General features: G+C 43.9%; 1 protein-coding gene and 1 long non-coding RNA gene across 3 annotated transcripts in view; both read right to left on the reverse strand.

Annotated features, from left to right (window-relative positions):
• LOC131396698 (ral guanine nucleotide dissociation stimulator-like) overlaps nt 1–24,801 on the reverse strand; it is a 434,208-nt gene that overhangs the window by 5,318 nt on the left and 404,089 nt on the right. The gene's annotated exons all lie outside the window — the stretch shown is intronic.
• LOC131396704 (uncharacterized) lies at nt 161–23,900 on the reverse strand. Of its 2 annotated transcripts, none has more exons than XR_009216654.1 (3): nt 23,690–23,900; nt 7,383–7,504; nt 161–441 (listed from the first exon to the last, which is right to left on the reverse strand). It is a non-coding gene; the product is annotated as an uncharacterized LOC131396704 (long non-coding RNA). The 2 variants fall into 2 exon arrangements; XR_009216655.1 differs by lacking the exon at nt 23,690–23,900 and adding an exon at nt 7,752–7,782.

Raw genomic sequence — 24,801 nt, forward strand, 5'->3', positions numbered from 1 at the left:
GATCTTATGGTTGGTAAAGGGTGGAGCCTGGATTTGGGCCCAGATCATAGCAGTCTGGATCAGGTCTGGGGCAACGATGGCAGAGGGAAGGCCTGCCCCATCCCGCCCTGAAAGCCCAGCTGCTCACCGGATCCATCACGGTCAACAGCTCCATCACCAGCTTAAGAGGGAAGGCCGTGAGATTAAGCTTCTCACCCTCCTTAAGAGCCACAGGTGGAGATGGACTTCTCACTAGAAATGATGGTCCAGGTGACTCCAGCTCAGCAGCTCCCACTCCTGCTGGAGCCCATGTTGGCCCTTGCTCCAGCTCCACCACTGCTGATGGAGGGGACGCTGACTCCAGCGCTAGAGGAGGAGGTGTCAACGGAGCTGGAGCCAGCTCTACCTCCACCACTGCCCACTGCTCTGCTTCTGCCGCTGGCTGGAGCTCTGCAGCTGACGCTGGAGCGGGATAAAGAGAAAGGTTCACCCACATAGCTGACTTTCCATGTGTCCTTCTAAACACAGGAAAGATCCCCCTCCCTTCCAGGAATACCCAGCCTGCAGTCCCCCTTACCCTCTGGCTCTGCCTCAGTGGCCTCCAGAAGCTCACACTGGACAAGGGTAAGAGGGTCACGGCAGCTCCTCTCCTAACCAGGCAAGGTGACATTCATGTACATCCGCTTTAGCTTGAAAAAGGGACAGCCCCAGTCTGGTTCCGCCCTAGTTCTAGTCCAACCCCGTCATCTCAAGCTTCTGAGTGTGGAGACCCTCTGCTCCTGCTCTCATCTCAGAGCAACACTGGAAAGTGTGGGTGGCCTCATGTACCTGCCCCTTGTCTAGTGAGTAGGTGGAGTTGAAACCACTGGGCAACTACTCGACAACCTCTTGAGTGGAGTTCTGCAAAGACTGCCTGGGAGCTGGGCCAGAAGGAATCAGGGGCTGCATGCACACTGCCACTGGGGCCGACCCCCAAGAGAAAGTCTGCTGCTCAGTTCACGCACAGAGGGGCATCCCTGCAAAGAACTGTGGTCAGGGAGGGAAGGAGATGAATCCTCTAATGCTCGGTATCATGATTAGAGGAGCTCACATTCTCATGCTGCCAGGCATGGCCTGGGGTATGAACATGACAGACTCACCAGGTTTCCGACACCTAACAACCAGCTCCTGCTCAGGAATGACCCGACCCTTATGTCCTGACTTCTCCCCTCCTCACAGACACATGCAGACACACACACACACACAAAGAGGGGCAAGGGGTGTGGGGCTGATCAGGTGGGATCACAGCTGTGTCCTGGCCTGCACTAGCCTTTCCTGGGCTGTCGCGTGTTACCTTTCACTGCCTCCTGCCAGACACCCAGAGGCGTCAAGAATGAGGGCTGAGCCAACATTGCCAACTACCAAAAAGATTCTCTTTCTGGGATTTTTTGAGCCCAGATCCTCCAAAAGTTGGGAAACAACAACAAAACATCTTTGCCTGCTGACTGTCTCCAATCAAGTGAGCTGGATGGGGTGCTGTGGGTGCGTGGTTACCTGAGTTCTAAGATCTGTTGAGGTTTATGACCCCACGTCATCTCCTGAACTGTACACAATGAGCCTACACAGCCCTACCCACAGCTCCCTGGAAACCTAACTAGGGACCTAGCTTTAAGGAGACAGAGATGAATGCAGACCTCCTTTTCCTTACTAGTTCTTCATCCTGGGATAGTCCCTGTGCCTCTCAGGTCCTCCCCAGTCTCTAAACCTGCACCATGGGGATCAGCCTAGAATCTACCTCCTAGGGACATCACCCGGTGTATATGAGATAATATCTATTACCCCTGTGGGCTGGTGTCACATGTACCTAAGGCACAAACTTAGAGATGGAAGAATAACAAGGAGGGGTGGGATGTAGTACAGAACACCACTCAAAACAGGCCTGGGCTCCAAGAATGTGATATTGGGACAGTCATTTCCAACTTGGCCTCATTTTCAGGTCAGCACCATGAGGGGGTTGCAACTAATGGAAATTCAGATATTGCCATCGTGTGACATAAAACCATTCGATTGTTTCCTGTTTTATGGAGAATGAGACCCAAGTGTCTCATCTTGGTCTATGAGGTGGGCAGCCTCCACAGTGGTACTCAGTAAGCCCCACCCATATTATACACATCCCCGTGGAACCACAAAGTGGTTAGTAACTGGCTTCTGAACATAATAAGAGCCAAAGTGATGGGATGTCTTGTCTAAATTTTAACTAAAAATGTCTCTCACTTCCTCTTGCTCCCTCTCTCATGTGCCATCTCTCTCTCTCTCATTCTGTCAAATCCCTGGAAGTGAGGAATCAAATACCGGTGTATTGGGGCTGCCCAATGTGTGAGGCACATTGAGGAGAGAAGCAAGGGAGTGCCTGGGCCAACAGACAGAAAGGAACTCAGGCTCTCAATCCAAAATGAATCCTGAAGGCTGAGAGTGACCTTGTGGGCCAGTCCTCCCCCAGTCGAGCCTCAGTTGAGGCCACAGCCCCAATCTGTTCAACTCACTGAGACAGAGGCACCCAGCTAAAACATGCCTGATTGCTGATCCACAAAAATTGTGAGATTGTCAACATTTGATGTTTTGAAATGCAAGGTTAGGGGCAATGAAGTCAGAGAGGGAAAAGTAACGAACACAGCCTACCAGGCCCTGGCCCTACCTTCCACCCCAGCTCCTGTTCTCTCCTCCCAGCCTCCCTCCAGCTGCACTGGCCACCTTTCTAACCTCCTCTGGCCAAACTCACTTCTGCCTGTGAGCTCAGGTGCCATTTCCCTGACACACTGCTCCCAGACTTGTGCAGGGCAGGCTCCTTCTTTTCATTCTGGTACCAGAAATAGTCACCCTAGTGAGGTCTTTCAGACCCTCCTACCCAGTGATGCCCAGCCCTCCCTCACAGCCCCCTGATGTGTTTCTCTACAGCATTTGCTCTTTTCTTTCTCATGTCTTTGCTTTTGTCCATTTCCCATCTAGACTGTGAGCTCCCAGCAGGCAGGGACCACTTGGTCATTTTCATCCTTCACTTCAGCCCACCAGGGCACCTGGCACAGGATGAGCGCTCAGGGCACAGCTGCTGAATGAGTACATGGGTAGATCTTGCACCTCGCCCCCTGCTTTTGACCAACTTTCATTTTGGAGATGAACACTATTAATAGGAGGTACAAGTTGTTTCTGAGGCAGGGGGACAGCCAGAAAGACCTCTGGTTGACTCTTCGCTGCTCCAGGAGCTCAAGAAAAGTTCAGTGGACACCGAGTAAATTCCAGGTTTACAGCAGAATGACTTGATATATATATATTATGTAATGGTTACCAAAATAAGTTTAGTTAACATCAATCACCAAACAGAAATAAAAGACTGTTTCCTGATGATGAGAAGTTTTAGGATCTATCTCTTAGCAAGTTTCAAATATACCACACAGCAATGTTAACTTAGTGTTGTATATCAAGTATATCTCAATACAACTGAAAAAAAATAAAAACAAAAACTCACTGGCCACCACTGACACAAGAGGCTGCCCGCCCCCTCGTGGCCAGCACTAGCACTGTTGCCCAGGCAGGAACTCCAAACAGAAAGCAACCTTTCTTCAGGTGTCCTCAAGGCAGAGGCTCTCCAGGATCCCAGGGGTAAAGCAGCAGGACCTGTCAGCTTCGAGGGAGTGGGAGGAGTCTTGGGAGCCTACCGTGCCCCCCTCTTGCTGTTCCCCACCAGGTGTCCTCTTCACTCCTAACGCATCCTAACTGCTGCCATGACAATGGTTCCCCTTACCTCCAGATGAGGACTGCAAGAGTCCAACAAGGATTAGTCTTCTCCCTGGACTCTAGACTTGGTGTCCAGTGCTCTGGCATCTTCTTCCTTATCCTCAGTTCTCATCCACCCAAGCCCCCTAGCATCCTCAGTTCTAAAGGATCTCCAGGGGCTGGAAATCATTTTCTCAGGGTTTCAGAGCACAGTAGGTCATCAACAGAGAACCTAGTCCAACAGACATGTTGTGAGTGCATGGAACACTTGGAGTCACTCGCTGGATGCACTCCACTTTATACAGGAGGACCCTCACTGAAGTATTCTCTCCTGTTCCCAATGCCTACACAAGGGGAGGATGGGCTCATGACAGTTCTGAGTGCCCACAGAGGTGGACTGCAGGACCCCAGTCCTGTGATCCCCAGGCTGGGCCAGGGATGGATCTGGAATAGGTAGACACCTAGGAACCTTAGGGATTCCTCTTCCCATCTCTGGGCCCCTGCGCACGAATCGAGGAGAATGGATGCTACTGCCCCGTGGGAGAGCTGCCTCCAACCTCTCTCCCTCATGCCTCTTGTCACTTGCCCAGTGTTGGCTCTTTTTTGACTGCACCTCCGAGTTCTCCATATGAGAATTCAAGTGTGAGTGAGTGTGCCTGTGCACATGTGATGATGAGGAGAGGAAAATGACCCCATATGGAAAGGGGTGGGCAGCAATCCTCTAGGATCTTAACGCCTCTCATTACCAAAGGAAACCTGAGGGAAGGGGTGGAGCCTCGGCCAAGTAAGCTGGAGCTCTCTCTAGTCTTCAGGACTCTGACGACCTCCTGTGGTCTGGGACGGTATCTGCTTCTTTCTAGGCCAGTTTCCCAAATGTACAGTGAGGGGTAAGATGTGCAACAGCACAAGCATGTGCTCAGCCAGGACAAGTCATCAGGCCCCATAGATACATTAAGTATGTTTTAAGTGTATTGAAGACATTAATATTGCTGTGCAATCATCACCACGATCCATCTTCACACTTCTCATCTTGCAAAACTGAAACTCTATACCCATTCATGAATTACTCCCCATTCCCCCTCCTCCCAGCCACTGGCAAACACCATTCTACTTTCTGTCTCTCTGAATCTGGTGATTTCAGGAACCTCATAGAAGGGAAATCACACAGGGTTGTATTTTTGTGACTAGCTTATTTCATTTAGAGTAATATCTTGAAGGTTCATCCATGGTGTGCCGTATCTTAGACTTTCCTTCATTTTTCAAGGATGAATAATATGCCATTGTATGTATATAGCACATTTTGCTCATCCATACATCCCTGGACAGATACCATAGCAAGGCCCACAACCAAGCCCAAAATAAAATGGGGCTCCAGCCAGATTTTTCTCAACAGTACCTTGCAGACTACTTTCTTAAGCCATATCCCATATGATATTTACTAAGGATCTAATCTTGGGCCGTGAGTTGCTTTTCAGAAACTCCATTTCTCTTCCTTAAGCAAGTTTCAACTACTTTGAGCCAATGAGACAACAAGATGGCTTGCAAGACTCAAACTGCAACTGCATAAGTGACTGGAGGATGAACTGGGGGACCAAGAACTCCCCAGCTAATCATGTTAAGGACACTGCCTTTTGAACGTGGGATGTGTGACAGAACATGAAAATCTGTGCTTACACAAAATACCTAGGACTGCTCCCAAACTTACTGCACCCACTCCTTTGCCCTTGAAAAGCCCTTTTCAACAGCCCATTGGGGAGAAAGATTTAACCTTTGTCTCCTTGCTGGCCAACCTCCTAATAAAGCTTTTTTCCCTTCTACAAGAGTGGGTATCCCGTTTGGCTAAGGGGTGCATTGGGCTGTGAGCCCTTCCTCGATTACAATACTTGGGTGGCTTCCATGTTTTAGCTATTATGAATAATGATGCCATGAACATGGGTGTTGCAATGTGTCTTTGAGAACATGCTTTCAACTCCTTGGTGGGGTATACACCCAGAAGAGGAATTGCTGGGTCCTATATAATTATATTTTTATTTTTTTTTAGGAATTGTTATACTGGTTTCTACAGCAACTATATATTCCCACCACAGTACACAAGGGTTCCAACTTCTCCACATCTTGGCCAACAGTGATTCTATTCTTTTTCTTCTTCTTTTTTTTTTTTTTTTTGATAGATGCCATCCTAATGAATGTGAGGTGGTCTCTCACTGTGTTTCTGATTTGCATTTCCCTAATGATTACTGATGATGAGCATCTTTTCATATGCTTATTGGTTATTTGCAGATCTTCTTTGAGCAAATGTCTACTCATATACTTTGTTCAATTTTGATTTGAGTTGTTTGTTTTTTGTTGTCGAATTTAGGAGTTCTCTATCTATTCTGGATATTAAGCCTTTGTCAGATACATGGTTTGCAAATATGGTCGCCCATCCTGTGGGCTGTGCTTTTACTCTGTTGATAATGACTTTTGAGGCACAAAACTTTTTAATATCCATGAAGTCCAGCATATGTATTTTCCTATTTTATTGGCTGCTCTTGGGTGTCAGAACCATGAAATCATTACCAAATCCTATCTTGTCAAGTTTTGCCTTATGTTTTCTTCTAAGGGTATTATAGCATTAGCTCTTACACTTAGGTATTTGATTCACTGGGAATCAAGTTTTGCGTACAGTGTTAGGTAAATGTCCAAGTTGATTCTTTTGCATGTAGATATCCACTTTTTCCAGCACAACTTGTTGAAAAGACTTTTCCCCATTGAATAATCTTGGCACCCTTGTCAAACATCATTTGATCACATGGGTGAGGGTTAATTTCTGGGCTCTCAATTCTGTTTCCATTGGTCAATATGTCTGTCTTTATGCCATGACAATGCTGTTTTGATACTGTAGATTTATAGTAAGTTTTCAATCAGGAAGAATCAGTCCTCCAACTTAGTATCTCCTTTCAAGATTATTTTTGGTATCTGGGCTTATTTGAGACTCCATAAGAATCTTAGGTTAGGTTTTTTTCTATTTCAGCACAAAACGCCCTTGGAATTTTGATAAGGACTACACTGCATTTGTTGATCTCTTTGGATAATGTTGACACCGGCACAATAAGGAGTCTTCCTATCCACGGTGATGGGATGTCTTTCATTTCTACTAGTGCCAGGTGGCTGTTCAGGTTGAGGGGGCGGCACTCCTCGAGGTAGTCTTGCAGAAACCCACAGTTCCTCCTCACTGTGCCTTCACCATTTCCTTAGAACGCATCTACAGTCAACAGAGGGTAAAATGCATGTAAAATGCACGTGGGAAGTTTTCAAAGACTGGGTGTGCATGGAGCACACATTTCTTCCACTCCTCTCCATTAGCAAGAACCACAGACTGAAGCAGCAGACCCTAACACATGGAGACTGCAGACTCAACCAGCAGACCCCAACAAATGGGGACTGTGGACTAATTAAGGGCCAGGGACTCGGGTTCCTGGCAGAACCATCTGGCAGCTCAAGCTGAACCGCTAAGCCTTTGCCTGGCACTGCTGACTAACCAAATGCTAAGACTGATGCTCTCTTAGAGCATCCTGTCAGTCTAGACTGACCCACTCACCCTGGACTGGAAAGCCAGTTAGATCAGGAGCTCACGGCAAACAGAGTGGATCTCATATCCAAGAGGAACTTACCCACAGCCCTCAGAAACAGTGAAAAAGATGGAGAACTCAAAGGTTTTGAGGGTACCAATGACTGTGTTTCTCATCCTCGAAGCCATCAGGTGTCTCCTTTGGATCCCACTGCTGCCACCAAACTGGTACAAAACAAAATAAAATTGAGCAAATTTTAAACATCTTATTGGCTTTATTCAACAGTTCATGAATCAGGCAGCATCCAGTCTAGCAGAGAGAAAGGCACTCCAAGGAGTTCTACAAAATGAAGGATTTTATAGGCAGAAGGGAGCAAGAACAAGGAAGTTACACTAGATAAAAAAGCGGGTTGGTTACTGCAAGGTTACCTTCCTTAGAGGATGGCAGGGCTCTATCAGGAAGATGAGCTACCTGCTGCGCATCAGGTGATTCCTGATTGACTGCTTTAAGATTCTATTCCTGGGAGGGCCAAAAGTCTAATTAAGTCTCGACTTGTTTATGTGAGGCATAGCCTAAGAGGCTCCATTTGGGCCTGGTGTCTTGTTTTAAACACATGACTTCTGCTGGTCCCTGCTTTCCCCAGTTACACCCCGGCTGTCCCTTCACTGACCATTGTTGGTCACACACCCACTGCACCTGCTTCCAGTCCTTTCCCTTCAACACCGTAATCTCACATACAGCTCCTCCCGACACTATCATGACGTCTCCCACCACATGTCCCCTATACTTTCCACACTGCCATCAAGATGCTTCACAACACCACCACCATTTATGTCCAATGGGCTGAGAGGCCTGCCCGTGCACTGGGAATCAGGAGTCACAGGGTCTGTCATTTGGCCTCCAATCATCTATTGTACCCCAGCTGAAGGGCTTACCCTGCGGAGACACTCAGTTGTACCCAACTCAATCGCACAACATCTTTGCCCCAGGCTTCCTTCAAAATGCTCCCCCCACTTTCTGCCCCAACTGCTCCTGGAGGGGTCATTTTGGGGTAGCCTTCGAGGCCACCTTGGTGATTTTGTGCCCAGGCCCAAACAGCTCTTGGCCAACAAACACTTTAACCATACCCCCTGAAATCATATAGCATAGGTAACTAGTGAATGGGTGCAAATTACTGGTTTTACTTCCAAGGGCCCTAATGAATATTTCACACCAGGAGCATCCACTTTTGGGTTTTACTGTAGGCTCATATCACAAGGCTCTCACCCAGTGAGGCTCTCTCTTCCCCAGCCCTCTGAGCAGATTTCTCCAGGCTATATTCTGCAATGCATCATTGTGTCTATCTCAGCCTGCTTCCCTCAGGTTGCGGGTCCCCCGAGGTTCCTGCCCTGACTGGCTACCACCAACCCATAGAGACACTGTCAGTCCTATAGGACTGGGTGTTGATTTCTACTAGGACTGACTGACTGGACTGGGCACAGGTGCGGTGGCCCTACCCACACAAAATCAGGTAACTGAGGCAACCAAGAAGTATCGAAAACCTTAACCCAACATCGACAACAACTCCATAAGACCCTATCCTAGCCCTTGTGGAACAGTCTCATGAGTCTCTTGCCTAAATGGTTTTAGAGAATGGCCTGTCCCTAGACTGTCTATACCAACCAACGAAGGAAGGGTTTTTGCCTTTCTTAGAACCACTTGCTGAATGTACATCAACTCACAAGTTCAAACCTACCTCCACCAGATGGCCCAAGAGGTTAAAATATTGTGTAATGTTACCTAAATCTTTTAAAAGATACCCAAGGCCCACGAGATCACTGACATATTTTCATGGCTGGTCTCTCCAAGTTGGGGACAATGGAAACAGACTGGATTTTAGACTGTTGCTTGTACAATTATAGGATCTGTTACTATAGCCATCATCGGATATTTACTCTCTTGGCTACAATGTGCCCTACCCCTAATAACTCTATTAATTACCCTTATTAACTATCCCAACCAACTTTAAATTAACTAAATTAAAATTAATCATTACCCTGATTAATTTAAAAAATTCAAAAATTTTATGGAGAATCTGCTTAACACAGAATACACTGTTGTAAGCATTTAAAGTATACAGTTCAGTGCCATTTAGTACAATGATTATGTCGTGTGGTTATCACCACTATCTAATTCCAGAACATTTTCAACACCCCCAAACAAACCCATACTCATTCACACTATTTTCTCCTAACCAAAGCCCATGAAAACAACTCATCTGTTTTCTCTCCCTATTGGTTTGCCTATTCTGGACAGTTCATTCAAATGGCATCATGCTATCTGTGGCCTTTGTGGGCGACTTCAGTGAGCACACATGTTTCAAGGTTCATCCATGGCCGAGCATGTAGCAGTAGCTTATTCCTTTTTATGGCTCTATAATGTCCTATATTATGAATAGAGCACATTTGGTTTATGCAGTCATAACTGGATAGAAATTTGGGTTTGTTCCACTTTTGGACCATTGTGAATAATGTTGCTTTGAATATCCATGGAAAAGTTTTTCTTTGAACATATGTTTCCAATGGTCTTTTGGACATACCTACCTTGTGACTCTCCTGGTCCATGGGAATTCTAGGTTTAAGATTTTTAAAAATGGCAAACTGTTTTCTGCAGTGGCTGCATCATTTTACTTTCCCACCAGTAATGTATGTGGGTTTCCCATTCTCCATATCTTTACTAACACTTGTTACTTTCCATTATGTTGAGTATAGCCTTCATTTTGAGTGTGAAATAGTATTACACTATGCTTTGAATTTACATTTTCCTAATAATTTATGATACTGAACATCTATCTAGTGCTTATTGGCCATCTATGTTTCTCCTGGAGACATGTCCATTGCAGCTAGTTACCCATTTTCATTGGGTAACCAATGAAAATGGTTTCATTTCAAACTTCTTTGAATGAAGTTTCATTTCAAACTTCTTTGTTTTTTATAATTGAGTTCTAAGAGATCTTTATATAGTCTCAATATTAGAGCATTCTCAGTTATATAACTTGCAAATAGTAGGGGACTTCTGTACCCCACTTTTAACAATGGATAGAATATCCAGATAGAAAATTAGGAAACAGCAGACATGAAAACATTAATGGACTTATCAGACATACACAGAACATTTTACTGAACAGCAACAAAATGCAGTCTTTTCTCAAGGGCACACATTATTTTCCAGAACAGATCACGTGTTAGGTCACAAAACAAGTCTTAAGTAAATTAAGAAGACTGAAATCATACCAAGTATCTTTTCCAAAGACAATGGCATGAAACCAAAAGTCAATAACAGATGGAAAACTGGGATATTCATAATACATGGAAGTTCAACAACAAACTCTTAAACAGCCACTAGATCAAAGAAGAAATCAAAAGGGAAATTAGAAAATAGCTCAAGACATACAAAAAGAAAAAATAAAAACACCAAATCTTATAAGATGCAGCAAAAGTAGTACTAAGAGGAAACTTTGTAGTGATAAACTTGTACATTATAAGAGAAGAAGGATGTCAAAGAAACAACCTGATTTACAACACACAGCATTAGAAAAAGAAAAAATGAAACCCAAAGTTAGCAGAAGGATGGAAGTCACCAAGAGGAGAGTGGGAAAAAATGAAAGACAGTATGAAATATCAATAAAAGTAAGAGTTGATTTTTTGAAAAAATAAAATTGACAAACCCTTAGATACAATATCTAGGGAAAAAAAGAGAGATGACTCAAATAAAGTAAATCAGAAATGAAAGAGGAGGCATTACAACTGATGCTTCAGAAAGAAAAAGACCAGAAGAGACTATTCTGAACTACTGTACATTCACAAATTGGGTAACCTAGACAAAATAGATAAATTCCTAGAAACAATCTATGAAGGCTGAATCATGAAGAAACAGAAATCTTGAACAGACCAGTAACAAACAAGCAGACTGAATCAGTAATCAAAAACCTCCCAACGAAAGGAGAGTAAAGTGAATGCTCGACTTCACCACAAATCCCTGAGCCAGCCTGCCCCAGCCCCAGGCTGACTCCTGTGGACCTAGCTGGCTCCCTGCAGGCTTCTGCAAATCCGGGCCCCTGGCTCACCCTGGAGCATGCCAGCTCTGGCGGCCCCAAGCAGCATCCTTGACACCAGGTTCCCATCAGGCTCCTGGAAACCCAGGCCCCCATATCAGCCTAGGGGCTGCGATCTTCAGCAGCCCAAGGTGGCTCCTGTGACCACAAGTGGTGTCATTGGCACCAGGCTCCTGGTGGACTCTGATGAATTCAGACCCTGGCTTCCCCAAGTTTCTGCCTACTCCAGGCAGCCACAGGCAGCACCCACAGCCACAGGCTGCTTCCATAACAGGGCACCCATTGGGCTCTCACAAACCCAGGACCCCAGGTCACTCTAGCATTTACTGGCTCCAACAACCCCAGGTAGATTCCATGGCTCCATGCTCCCCGGGGGCTACTAGGAACACAGGCCCATGGCTCACCACACCACCTGCCAGTTCCAGCAGCCGTAGACAGCTCTCATGGAACCAGGCTTCCGACAGGCTTCTACAGAACCAAACCCCCAGCCCACCCAGGTGCTTGCTGACTCAGGCGGCCCCAGGCAGCTCCCATGGCACCAGGCACCGGCAGGTTCCCATGAACCCAGGCTTCCATCTTGACCCAGCGCCTGCTGGCTCCTGCAATCTCAGGTAGCTCCTGTGGCCCCAGGTTCCCAGGAATCTAGACTTCTGGCCTACACCAGCACAAACTGTCTTTCATGGCACAGGCTCCTGGCAGGCTCCCGTGAGCCAAGACTCTCAGATCATCCCAGCACTGGCCAACTCTCATGGCCCTGGATGACTACTGTGGTCACAGGATCTCAATGAGGACCTGCCAAAACAGGCTCCAGTGGGGCTACTCATGATCTCAGGGTCCCAGTTTTGCCCAGGGCCAGACACAATACTGTGGACGCAAGCTTTCCACTCACCCCAGTACCAGGTTGCTCAAGGGCTCCAGCAGCAAGCCTGCCCCTGGACACCACCAGATGGCCCACCCAGGACCCCTAGATGGGCTGAATGTGAAGGCTTTGGTTTACTAAAGCCAGTCTGTAATGAGTGGAAGAGGTGTCTACTTCCTCAAATTTGCAGACACCAACGGAAGGCCACAAGGATCATGAATAATCAAAGATCCATGACACCACCAAAGAAAAAGAATAAAACTCCAATGACCGACCAAGAAATGGAGATATAGGATCTATGTGACAAAGACTTCAGAACAATGCTCTTTGAGAAATTCATAAAACTCTAAGGAAACACAGACAGACTACTAAATGAAATAAGGAAATAGTGCATGAACAAGTGAGAAGTTCAACATAGAAACAGAAAGCATTAAGGAAAAACAAACAGAAATCCTAGAGTTGAAGAACACAATGACTGAACTGAAGAATTCAATAGAGACCTTCTAAATCAGATTCAACCATGTACAAGAAATAATTAGTGCACTAGAAGATGTGTCATTTGAAATCATCCAGTCAAAGGAGCAAAAAGAAAAAAAGGAACGGATAGGATTGGGGAAAGGTAGTATGAATTATGGGATACCTTGAAAAGAAATAGATAAGCATTATTAAAGTACCAGAGGAGAAGACAGGGAGAAAGGAAAAGAAAGTTGACTTAAAAAAGTAGCAGCTGACACCTTCCCAAATCTGGGGAGAGATGTAGACATCCAAGGTCCTGATGCCGATTGGTCACCCTAAAATTTCAAACTAAAACTTTCTTCTCCAAGACACATTAGAACAAAACTATCTAAACTCAAAAAAAAGGATCAAACAACATGATCAAGTTCAACATGATGCAAATCAATGAATGTGATACACCGCATTGATAGAATGAAAGATAAAAATCCTAAAATAATCTTTCAATGCAGAAAAAGCAGTTTGACAAAATTCAATGCCACCTCATGATAAAAACTCTCAAGAAAGGGTTACAGAAGGAACATACCTGAACATAATAAAAGGTTTACATAACAAACCCACAGCTAACATCATATTGAACAGTGAAAGGTTGAAAGCTTTCTTGCTAAGACAAAGAACAAGACAAGGGTGCCCAGTCTCAACACCACTCTTCAACACACTGCTGTAAGTCTCACCCAGAGACATTTGGCCAGAGAAAGAAATATAAAGCATCTAAATTGGAAATGAAGGAACAAAGTGGTCTCTGTTTGCAGATATGATTTTATGTAGAGAAATACCTAAAGACTCCTCCACAAACTGTTAGGACTAATAAACAAATTCACTCAAGCTGCAGGAGACAAAATCAACATATAGACATCGGTTGCCTTTCTCTACACTAACAATGAACTATCTAAAAATGATATAAAGAAAAAAATCCTAGTTACAATACCATCAAAAACAGTAAAATACTCATGAATAAATTTAACCAAGAAGGTGAAAGATCTAGAAACTGACAACTATAAGACACAGATGAAAGAACTTAAAGACACAAAGAAATGAAAAGATATCTTATGATCATGGATCAGAAGAATTAATATTTTGAAAATGTTCATGCTACTCAATGCCATCTCAAGATTCAATGCAATTCCTATTAAAATTCCCATGGCATTTTTCAGAGAAATAGGACAAATAATCCTAATATTCATGTGGATCCACAAAAGACCTCCAATAACCAAAGGAACCCCGAGAAAGAAAAAGCTGAAGGCATCACAATTTCTGATTTCAAACTTTATTACAAATCTATAGTAATAAAAACAGTATGATACAGGTATAAAATGAGACACCTAGACTAATGGAACAGAATCAAGGATCCAGAAATAAAACCACACACATACAGTTTGCTAACAGTTGACAAGTCAGCTAAGAAGACTCCATGGGGAATGGATAGTTTCTACAACAAATGCTGCTGGGAAAACTGGATAACCACATGCAGAAAACTGAAATTGGACTCCTATTTTACACCACTCTATAAATGATCTCAAATTGAATTAAAGACTTAAATGTAAGACACCAAATATAAAACAACTAGAAGAAAATATAGAGAAAAAAGCCCCATGAAACTGGTCTTGACAAAGATTTTTTTGGATATAATATCAAAAGTGCAAGCAACAAATGCAAAACTTAACAAGTGTGATGACTTCAATCTAAAAAGCTTCTGCATAGCAAATGAAACAATTGGCAAACTAAAGGGGCTAATATCCACAGTATATAAGAAACTGTTACAACTCAACAGCAAAGAAACCAACAAAACAATATGAAAATGGTCAAAGGACCTGAATAGATACTTTTTCAAAGAAGACATAAAAATGGTCAACAGGTACCTGAGAAGATGCTCGTAATCACTCACCATCAGGGAAATGAAATCAAAACTACAATGAGATATCACCTCACACCTGCTAGAATGGTTATTCTCAAAGAGACAACAGACAACAAGTGTTGGCGAGGCTGTGTAGAAAAGAGAACCCTGTGCACCGATGGTATGAATGTAAATTGCTACAGTCACTATGGAAAAAATATGGAATTTTCTCAAAAAAATAAAAATAGAAATATATATAAATGAGCAATTCCACTTCTGGCTGTATACCCAAAGGAATTGAAGTCACTATTCTGAAGAGATATCTGCACCCCCATGTTCATTTCAACATTATTCACAGAGAACATGGACACAATCCAGGTGTCCATCAATGGATAAATAGATAAAGAAAATGTGAGATATATGTATACATGTAATATATAATGGAATATTATTCAGCCATGCAGGAGAATGAAATCCTGCATTTTGCGACAACATGGATGGACCTTGAGGCATTGCGCTAAATGATATAAGTCAGACGGAGAAAGACAAATACTATATATTCTCACTCATATGTGAAATCTAAAAAAGCCCAACTCAAAGGAATAGAGACAAAAATGGGTTTCCCAGGGTCGCGGGGTTGGGGGAAATGGGGAGATGTGAGTCAAATTGCACAAATTTCTAGCTGTAAAATGAACAAGTTTTGGGGATCTAATGTACAGCATGGTGACCATAATTAACAATACTATATTCTTATAGACTTGAAAGTTGTTAAGAGAGTAGATCTTGAAAGTGATCACTAGAAAAACCAAGTTAATTATGTGAGGGAATGGAGGTGTTAACTCACCGTATTGTGGTAATCCTTTCACAAATCATCATCTTGAACACCTAAAACTTACCTATGTTATATGTCACCAATATTTAAAGAAATCTAAAAAAAAAAATCTCTCAACAAAGTAAAACCCAGGACCAGATGACTGCACTGGTGAATTCTACCAAACATATAAATAAGTATTAAAAACAAGACTTCTTACACTCTGTCAAATATTGAAAAAGAGGGAACACTTCCAAGCTCACTTTACGAGGCCAGCATTACCCTGATACCAACACTAGACAAGGACACTAAAAGAAAATAAAATTACAGACCATTATCCCTGATGAACATGGATGCAAAAATCCTCAACAAAATACTAGCAAACTGAATTCAACAGCATGTTAAAAGAATTATACTCTACCACCAAGTGAAATTTATTCCTGGTATACAAGGGGAGTTCGATATACAAAAATTGATCAATGTAATAAGCCACATCAAGAAAATGAAGGGGAAAAAATGACCAACTCAATTGATGCAGAAAACCATTTGACAAAATTCAATGCCCTTTCATGATAAAAAACTCAACAAACTAGGAATAGAAGGAGAGTGCCTCAACATAAAAAAATCCATATATGAAAAACACACAGCAAACATAATACTCAATGATGGAAGACTGAAAGCTTTTCCTCTAAGACCAGGAACAAGGCAAGGATGCCCACTTTCACCACTTCTATTCAACACAGTATTGAAAGTTCAAGCCAGACCCATGAGGCAATAAAAATAAATAAATAAAAGGCATCTAAATTGGAAAGAAATAAGTAAAATGGTCTCTGTTTGAAGATGATATCATGTCGTATGTAGAAAATCCAAAAGACTCCACAAAAAAGCCGTTTGATCTAACAAATGAATTCAGAAAAGTAGCAGGATACAAAATCAACACACAAAAATCAGCAGCATTTCTAGACACGAACCATGAGTTCTCTGGAAAGGAAATTACAAAAACAATTCATTTATAATAGTATCAGAAAGAATAACAGGCTTAGGAATTAACTTAACCAAGGAGATGAAAGGCTTACACCATAAAAACTACAAAACATTTCAGAAAGAAATTAAAGAAGACATTCATAAATGGACACACATCCCATGTTCATGGATTGGAAGGCTTACTATTGTTAAAGAGTCAGTATTACCCAAAACAATCTATAGATTCAATGTATTCCCTAGTCAAATCCTAAGGATGTTTTTTGCAGAAATAGAAAAACCCGTCCTAAAATTCACATGGAATCTCAAGGGACTCAGAATAGCCAAAAGAATCTTACAAAAGAAGAACAAAACTGGAGGACTCACACTTTCTGATTTCAAAACTTACTACAAAGCCACAGTAATCAATAGTATGGTATTGTCATAAAGACAGACATAGAGACCAATGGCATAGAATAGCGAGCCCAGAAACAAACCCTCACATATATGGTCAAGTAATTTTTGACAAGGGTGCCAAGACCATGGAATGGAGAAAGGTTTCTTTTCAACAAATGGTGCTGGGAAAACTGGATATCCCCATGCAAAAGCTTGAAGCTGGACCCCATCCAACGCTATATACAAAAATTAACTCAAAATGGATCAAGGACATAAATGTAAGACCTCAAACAAGAAAACTCTTAGAAGAAAACATAAGATCAAATATTCATGACACCAGACTTGGCAATGATTTCTTGGATATGACACCAAAGGCGCAGGTAACAAAAGAAAAACAATGGAAAAATTGGACTCCACGAAAATTTTATAAGTTGATACATCAAGAGGCACCCACAGAATGGGACAAAATATTCGCAAATCGTATTTCTGACAAGAGACTGGTATCCAGAATATACAGAGAAGTCCTAAATTAAGCAACTAAAAACAAGCCAATTCAAAAATGGGCAGGGACTTGAAGACTCCTTTGCGAAAGAGGACTTAGAAATGGCACATAAGCACATGAAAAGATGCTCAACACCACTAATCATTAGGGAAATGCACATCAAAACCACAATGAGACACCACCTCACACCCAGTAAGATGAGTGTTATTGAAAAGACAGAAAACAGCAAGTGTTGGCCAAGATGCAGCGAAATGGGAACCCTTGTACACTGTTGATAGGAATGTAAAATGATGCAGCTGCTATGGAAAACAGTATTGATGTTCCTCCAAAAAATTGAACATAGAATTATCATGTGATCCAGCAATTCCTCTTCTGCATATACACCCAAAAGATCTGAAAACAGAGCCTTGAAGAGATATTTGTACATCCATGTTCATAGCGGTATTATTTACAACAGCTAAAACGTGGAAGCAACCCAAGTGTCCATTGACACATGAGTGGATACACAAAATGTAGTATATCCATACAATGGAATATTATTCAGCCTTAAAAATTAAGCATATTCTCCAATACGCTATACATGGATTAACCTTGGAGACATTATGCTAACTGAAATAAGCCAGTCACAAAAAGACGAATACTGTATGAACTGAGAGTAGTCAAATCATAGAGACAGTAAGTAGAATGGTGGCTGCCAAGGGCTGGGGGGAGGGGAGAAGGGAGGGTTATTGTTTGATAGGTATAGAGTTTCAGATTTATAAGAGTTATGGGGATGAATGGTGGTGATGACTGTACAACTGTGGAAATGTATTGAACGCCATTGAAGTGTACACTTAAAAATGGTTAAGATGAAACATTTTTTGCTATGTATATTATGACTCAATATACAAAAAGAAAAAAAAAAGAAATGAGCTATCAAGTCACAAAAAGACATAGTGGACACTTAAACACATATTGCTAAGTGAAGGAAGCCAACTGGAAAAGGCTATATACACTGTTCCATAGTTTTCATATATTCCAATTACACGACATTCCAGAAAAGGCAAAACTATAGAAACAGTATAAAGATCAGTGTTGCCAGGAGTTGGGGGGCAAGGGACGAAGAGGTAAAGCACAGGGATTTTAGGGCAATCCAACTCTTCCGTAGGATACTGTCGTGGTGGATACATGAGATTATGCATTTGTCAAAATCCAAGTACATGACAGCAAGACAATGAACCTTAATGTAAACTACGGACTTGCTTACGAACACTATAGCAGCATCAGCTCCTCACTTGTAAGGAATGAAGCGCACTAACACGGGTGGTCACGCAAGATGTTAACCATAGGGGAAACTGTGGGGGAAGAGGGAGAAATGCTCTGCTCTCTCTGCTGAATTTCTCTGTTCATCTAAAACTTTCCTAAAAAAAATCTATTAATTAAAAAATAATCAATGGAAAGTAGGGAGTGGGTAGAAATATGGACGAAACAGGAATATCAGAATATTAATAAATGTTGAAGCTGGGTAATAGAGACATGGGGGGCTATCGCACTTCTCTGTTTAATTTGTGTATGTTCAAGGTTTTCCACAATAAAACATTTTTAAAGCTCCAGATTAAATCTAGATTATATGTACAAGGAATCAAAGAATGCAAAGAAAACAGATATTTTTGAAGCAAGTACTCAAGGGGCACACTGAGGGAACGTGCAATCACACTGGATAAAGAGTGAACGTCCTGGTTCCACCAGGAAGGTTCAGAGCTCAGTGAGCAAGGCAGGCAACAAAACAGTCAGGGAAGTGACAGATAATGATCACAGAAAAATGTTTGCCCTCACTGATCACAGAAATGCCAACGATGGGCCCTGACAGAACTGCCCCAGGATTTACAATGTCATGACACCCAGAATTAGAGCGGGCTCTGGGACAGAGCACCACGTCCTGTGAGAATGCCAATCAGCACCGGCTTTCTGGAGGGCAAATCTCCCAAACCCTGGAACCTGCAGGCCACTGGCCCGGCTGTTCTGTTGTATGGAACCTGTCCAAAAACAAAGAGATTGGGTAAAGATGATGGACTGAATAAACACATGTAGAGCCCCTTTGACATAGAATCCCTTAAACATGACCCAAAGTTTCCTTCATTGATGAACAAATTCATAATAGCCTTGGGAACCATCAAGAGAGCCGACATTTTGATGAAAACATCAAAGAGAGTCAAGAGCTGGTGATCGGAGATCCCAGTGGGGAACTCCGTGTGAGCCATGAAGACCAAGCCAGGGTGTCCTCTCTCCCTCTCCCTCCTCCCCCTGTCGTTCACCTAACACCTTCTGCATCGTCCCTCCACTCCCAGCCACTGCCAACCTCACGCTCCAGGAATACAGGAGCAGAGGCACAGGGCGCCCTTTCCACTAGCACAGCTCGTCCTCTTTCTCTCTGCACGGCGCCAGGCAGCAGAGCTGTCGTGACATGAGTACAGCCATGTTTGGCTGCTCCATTGACCTACAGCCACCAGCACAAAAAGAAATATAAAAGCTGCTTTCTGCGTGGTGGGAACCGGCCCTTCTCCCATGGAGATAGTTGCAATGTGTAAAAAATTCAAGGCCCTTCGGGCACTGCAGCCTGGGGCAGACTAGCCATCTGAGCTGGGCTGGGAGGATAAGCAGGGTAAACAATGCACGTACACAACTACTGGGCTGAGACGATAGCCAGAGTGTGGGGCTCAGTGCATGTACGCCACTGATAACCATTTGTGCATGGGAACACTGAATGCTTTCTCTGTAAACTCTGTAACTGCTTATATAAATTGCTGGAGACTGAGACCCGGTGAGAGTTCCACCTGTGGAAGGGACGCCTTGCCCAGGACGTGTGATTTCCGCCCAGCCGAAACAATTGACAGGACTCTCCCGGCAGTGGGACGTGGATGTTGTGAGTAATTGATTTATTGTGAAGTAATTGATCTGATGTGTTCTCTTTTCAGTTAACCTGGCGTTTCTCTTTCTGGTTGATTTGTGTCATTTCCCTTCAGTCGATCTGGTGTTTCCCTATCCGATAGAACTGATGTTTTTCCCTCTTATTATATGACCTATTCAAATGTGCCGCTATCTCAGCTGATGTGGATGTTTTCCCATTCCAGTCGAGCTGGTGTTTTTTCCCTCTTATTATTTGACCTATTCAGATCTGTTTGCGGACTATCACCTTTACCATCCTCTCTATAATAAAATATACCTTCAACCCATTTGTTTGGAGTGGAAAGTTTCTTTTACATCTACAATTGAATCCCCAAACCTCTCATAACAGGAGCCCAGCCCGGCACCTCCTCAGGGCCCAGCACACTCTTCCTCTCCATCTGGTCCTACCTGCAGCACAGACACCTGCTAGCTCATCTCCACCTTACAAACAAAACTCTCCCTTGGACCCAGGCTCTCTTTTGGCTACTGTCCACTTTCCCAACTCCCCTTCATGGCTAAACCTCTTAAATAAAGTGCCTTATACATACTGCCCTCCCATGGACCCCCTACACTCACTCTAGACCCAGCTTCATTCCCACCCTCTCAAGGAGACTGAGGTCACCAGTGATGCCACATGGCCGAGTCCAGCCATCTTTTCTCCATTCTGATCAGAGCTGTATCCCACCCAGCTGAGCACCCCTCCTTTCTGCAATACCCTTTCCCCTCATGGGTCCTGCAACTTCATGCTCCACGATTTCAGTCCCCTTTCCTGGACCCTCTTCAGCTGCACCTCTGCAAACACTGCCTGCTCCTAGGCTGGGCCCTGGTCCCTTCTACAGCTACAGTGTCTCCAGGAAACCTCATTCAATTCCACGGTTTTAAACATCTCTGACCTCATCCCGACTCTGCTGACACACCAATGCAACTTTAAGAGTTTAGGTGCTAGGTCCCCAGCATCAGCACCTAAGGAGTATCTCAGACTCGATTCATCTCAAAATTTCACTGTCATATGAGTTCCAAAATAACATCAAATCTTTCCAAAAGGAGGAAAAATTTGGATACAATAAACAGTTGTGAACAAAGTAACCAATAAAACGTATACTTACATCCAATCCTGGTTGCTTGATGGGGAAAATAAGAACACAGAACTAAGATCAGATATTTTCAAGCCGGGGACCGGAAGGTGATGAGTTGGGAGTGTAAAACACAGGAACTGATCAACTCTAAGCATTTACAGAAAGAGAGGCAGAAATGGTTGTTCCTAAAAGCTGAAAGACACCCACTAAAGGAATAGAAAAATCATGAGAAAACCTAACAAATTAAAAATTAAATTAAATGGTAGACTCACATTCCAATTTATCAATAATCACAATTGTAAATAGATCAAATTGCTCTATAAAAACATGAAGGTTCTCAAGTTGAGTTAAAATATTGTTATAAAATAAAGGGATATAATATGGTTGAAAATAAGGAGATAAAGAAATAAGACTTTAAATGGGACAAAAAGGGGTTCTCTGTGTTGATAACTGTCAGGGACACTTATGCACCTAACAATATGGTCTTGAAACATAAAGCAAAACTGGACAAACAAGAAGACACAGGCACCCCAAGGGAGGTGCCTTCCCTTTCCACAGGGAAACCTACCTTACCTCTCTTAAAAAGCCACAGGTCAAGTGATACAGTAAGTTAGGAAACAGATCTGCTGACAAACACAAAAAAGCTAGATCTAGCCTCAGCCCCAGGGACAACGTAAGCATCTAGTGGAGAGCGAACATTCTCCTCAAACCACGATGAAACAGTCACCACAATGGACTGTGTGCTAAGCCACAATGAAATCTCTAAAGAGTCCAAAAAGCAGAAATCTATAAGTGACTATATTACTGGAACTTAAAGCAATAAAAGTAAAAAATAATCACAAAATATTGGCTCCCCTCCCCCAACATAGCCACTTGAAAATCTGTCCACACCCTTCTAAATCTCTCAGGTTAAAGAGGGAATCCAGACAGACAGGAGAAACTCTTTAGAAATGAACAGCAATGAGAGCAGCATGAGGCAAATCCATGACGTGGGGACAAGGGGACGGAAGAAGGGACACAGCCTCCACTGCAGGTATCAGGGAATATCACCTGTACAGCAAGCTGAGCACTTCCCTCCAAGAGCCAGAACAACACCACAATAAAACCAATGACAGCAGAATGAAGGGAGAATTCACCAGACAGGAACAACAACATAGACCTGAGCAATGGAGTCAAGGGCTGGCTGTCTGGAAAGACCTGTAACAGTGAGAAACCTTGGGCAGTCTGACCAAGAAGAACAGACAAAGGCACCAAGAGGAACAGACAAAGGCACCAAATTGTACCATCAGGTACGAGAAACTACAGAAACAGCTTTAACGTGATAGGAGAACATAGTGGATAACTCTGACCAGGACATCAGTGGTCCTCAACTGGAGCCGTCCTTCCCATAGGATGCATCTGGAAACATGCGGGATGGGTTTTGTTTCTTGTTTTGGGTTGTCCTACTGGTTGTTGCCCCAGGGGTCCCGGAGATCCTGAATAGCCTGTCACATAGACCCGTTTCCCTCTTGAAGTGTTACTGACATCTGGGAAGACAAGCACTGATCCAGATTAAATGAGCAATGTGGTAGGAAAATGTTTTCCATGGATGTATAACAGGGAAAAGATGGTACCCTCAATATGTAAGGAATATCGAGAAACCAATGTTTACAACTACTAAACTGTAAGAGAGCAGGAAATTCAGAAACATAGCAAAGAAACACACCAAAAATATATCCAACCTATTTGTACAGGTGGAGAAATATGTAGGTAAAGCACAGGAAACAGTGGAGGAGATTACACACCAAATTTTACTACCGACAAGGAATAAAAGTTGGGAGGTAGGTGAGAAATAGGAGTTTTTACCACTTCTTAGCTTATGTATTTCTCTAGTGTTTTAATTTTTACAAAAGAGAATGTATTCTACTCAAAAAGATGTTTCAAATTTTAAAGAAATTATTAAAATGTTCAAAATGACTTCAGTTCAAGGATATTCATTAAAACATGTATGGAAAGCACCTCCCCATAATGTTAAGAGTCTCCTATAACTTTTCCAATAGTTTACTATGTCGATTTTATTTCACATTTAGATCCTAACTCATTGGAATTTACATTTGTGTGAGGGATGCAACAGAAGCTGATTTTCTCCTGTTCAAGTGGAAAACCAACTATCCAGGCACCATTCATTGAGTAGGTCTGGCTTTCCCAGCTGACCTGCAATGCCTCCTTCCCCACCTGCTAAACCCTGACAACTACCGGTGCCTCTTGAGCACCCTAGAGCGAGCGGGGTGAGCTCTGCAGCCTGGGCTCCCTGTGTGCAAGGGGCGGCTACCAGCAGAGCCTTCTCCCAAGACAGCAGCAGGCATGCTGCACACAGAGGTGCTCAGGGGCCGTCTGCTGTGGAGCAGGAAACTCCTCATGAGGAGCAGGCAGTGGGGGAGCCCTGAGCCCCAGGACTGACCTCGGCTGGGGGCAGCAGGCTGCTCAGTTAGGGAGCCCCTCCATTCAGCTCGTCCAGCTCCTCCTGCAGCGTGTGCACCTGGCTGTCGGCAGCTGCCCCTCTTCAGCTCGCTGTCCTTCTCCACCTGCTCCTGCAGGCGGCACCCGTGCTCCTGTTCCCCCGGGACCAGAAGCAGTAGGAGTGCAGCGAGTCCAGGAGTTCTTAGGCCCCAGCGCTGACAGGATGACCCCGCTGAGGGACCTGGGGCCGGTGTTGCTGTGTTCATCCTGCACATCTTCCACGGCTGGCTCCGGGGTGACATCTGTTGGAGGGTGAAGGGGCTCTGGGAGAGTTTCTGAGGCATCATTGTGAATGATGAACGTGGGGGCTCTGGGCCAAGCTCTCATCAGGCCCAAGGCTGGCCCCACTGTAGGTGGGCTCCACATCTCTCTTCAGCCTCTTTCGGTCAACAGCCTCTCGAGGGACAGATGGCCTCTCTTGAGTGTGTGCTGAGGAGAAACTGTAAGAAGGATGCCAGCCAATAAATCTGCATGCCTCAGATCCTGAGGGATAAAGTCACCCACGGAAATGCCACTCTTATCCAGTAGGCCCTGGCTGGGAAGAGGCGGTCTCATCGCCAGCATCTACAGCAGACCTGTTTGCATCTCCCTGGCTGCCTCACGCTGTGGAGACCACACTGTCTCCTGGAGTTCCTTCCAGAGACTCTTTGCCCGCTCCTGACTGGTGGCTTCCTGGGTGGCATTGGGTTCGGGTTTGCCCTGCAGAAGGGCTCGCTTCAATTTGCGGGACCCTTCCTGGGCCCTCAGGTTTTCCCTCGAGGATGAGGATGAACCTGAAGCTCCTTTCCCATCTGCTTCACTGGCATGTTCCTCTTGTCCCTGGCGGCTATCTTGGTCTCATTTCTTCTGGGGCGGCAGTGGCCTTCAGCTCCTCCTTCTCAGTCAGGTGGAAGATGGAGGGCAAGGCCGTGGGCTTTAACATGTAGTACTGACCCTCCAGCCTGTTCAAGAGTTTTTTTTGGTGAAATGTTCACTACAGATGAAAGAATACTTAATAGGGTCCAGTCATCCCTGTGAACAACTTTTAGCAACTGGACAAGACGTTTTGTGTCC

Source organism: Diceros bicornis, chromosome 34 (genome assembly GCF_020826845.1).
Source record: "Diceros bicornis minor isolate mBicDic1 chromosome 34, mDicBic1.mat.cur, whole genome shotgun sequence".
In the NCBI taxonomy this organism is placed as follows: domain Eukaryota; kingdom Metazoa; phylum Chordata; class Mammalia; order Perissodactyla; family Rhinocerotidae; genus Diceros; species Diceros bicornis.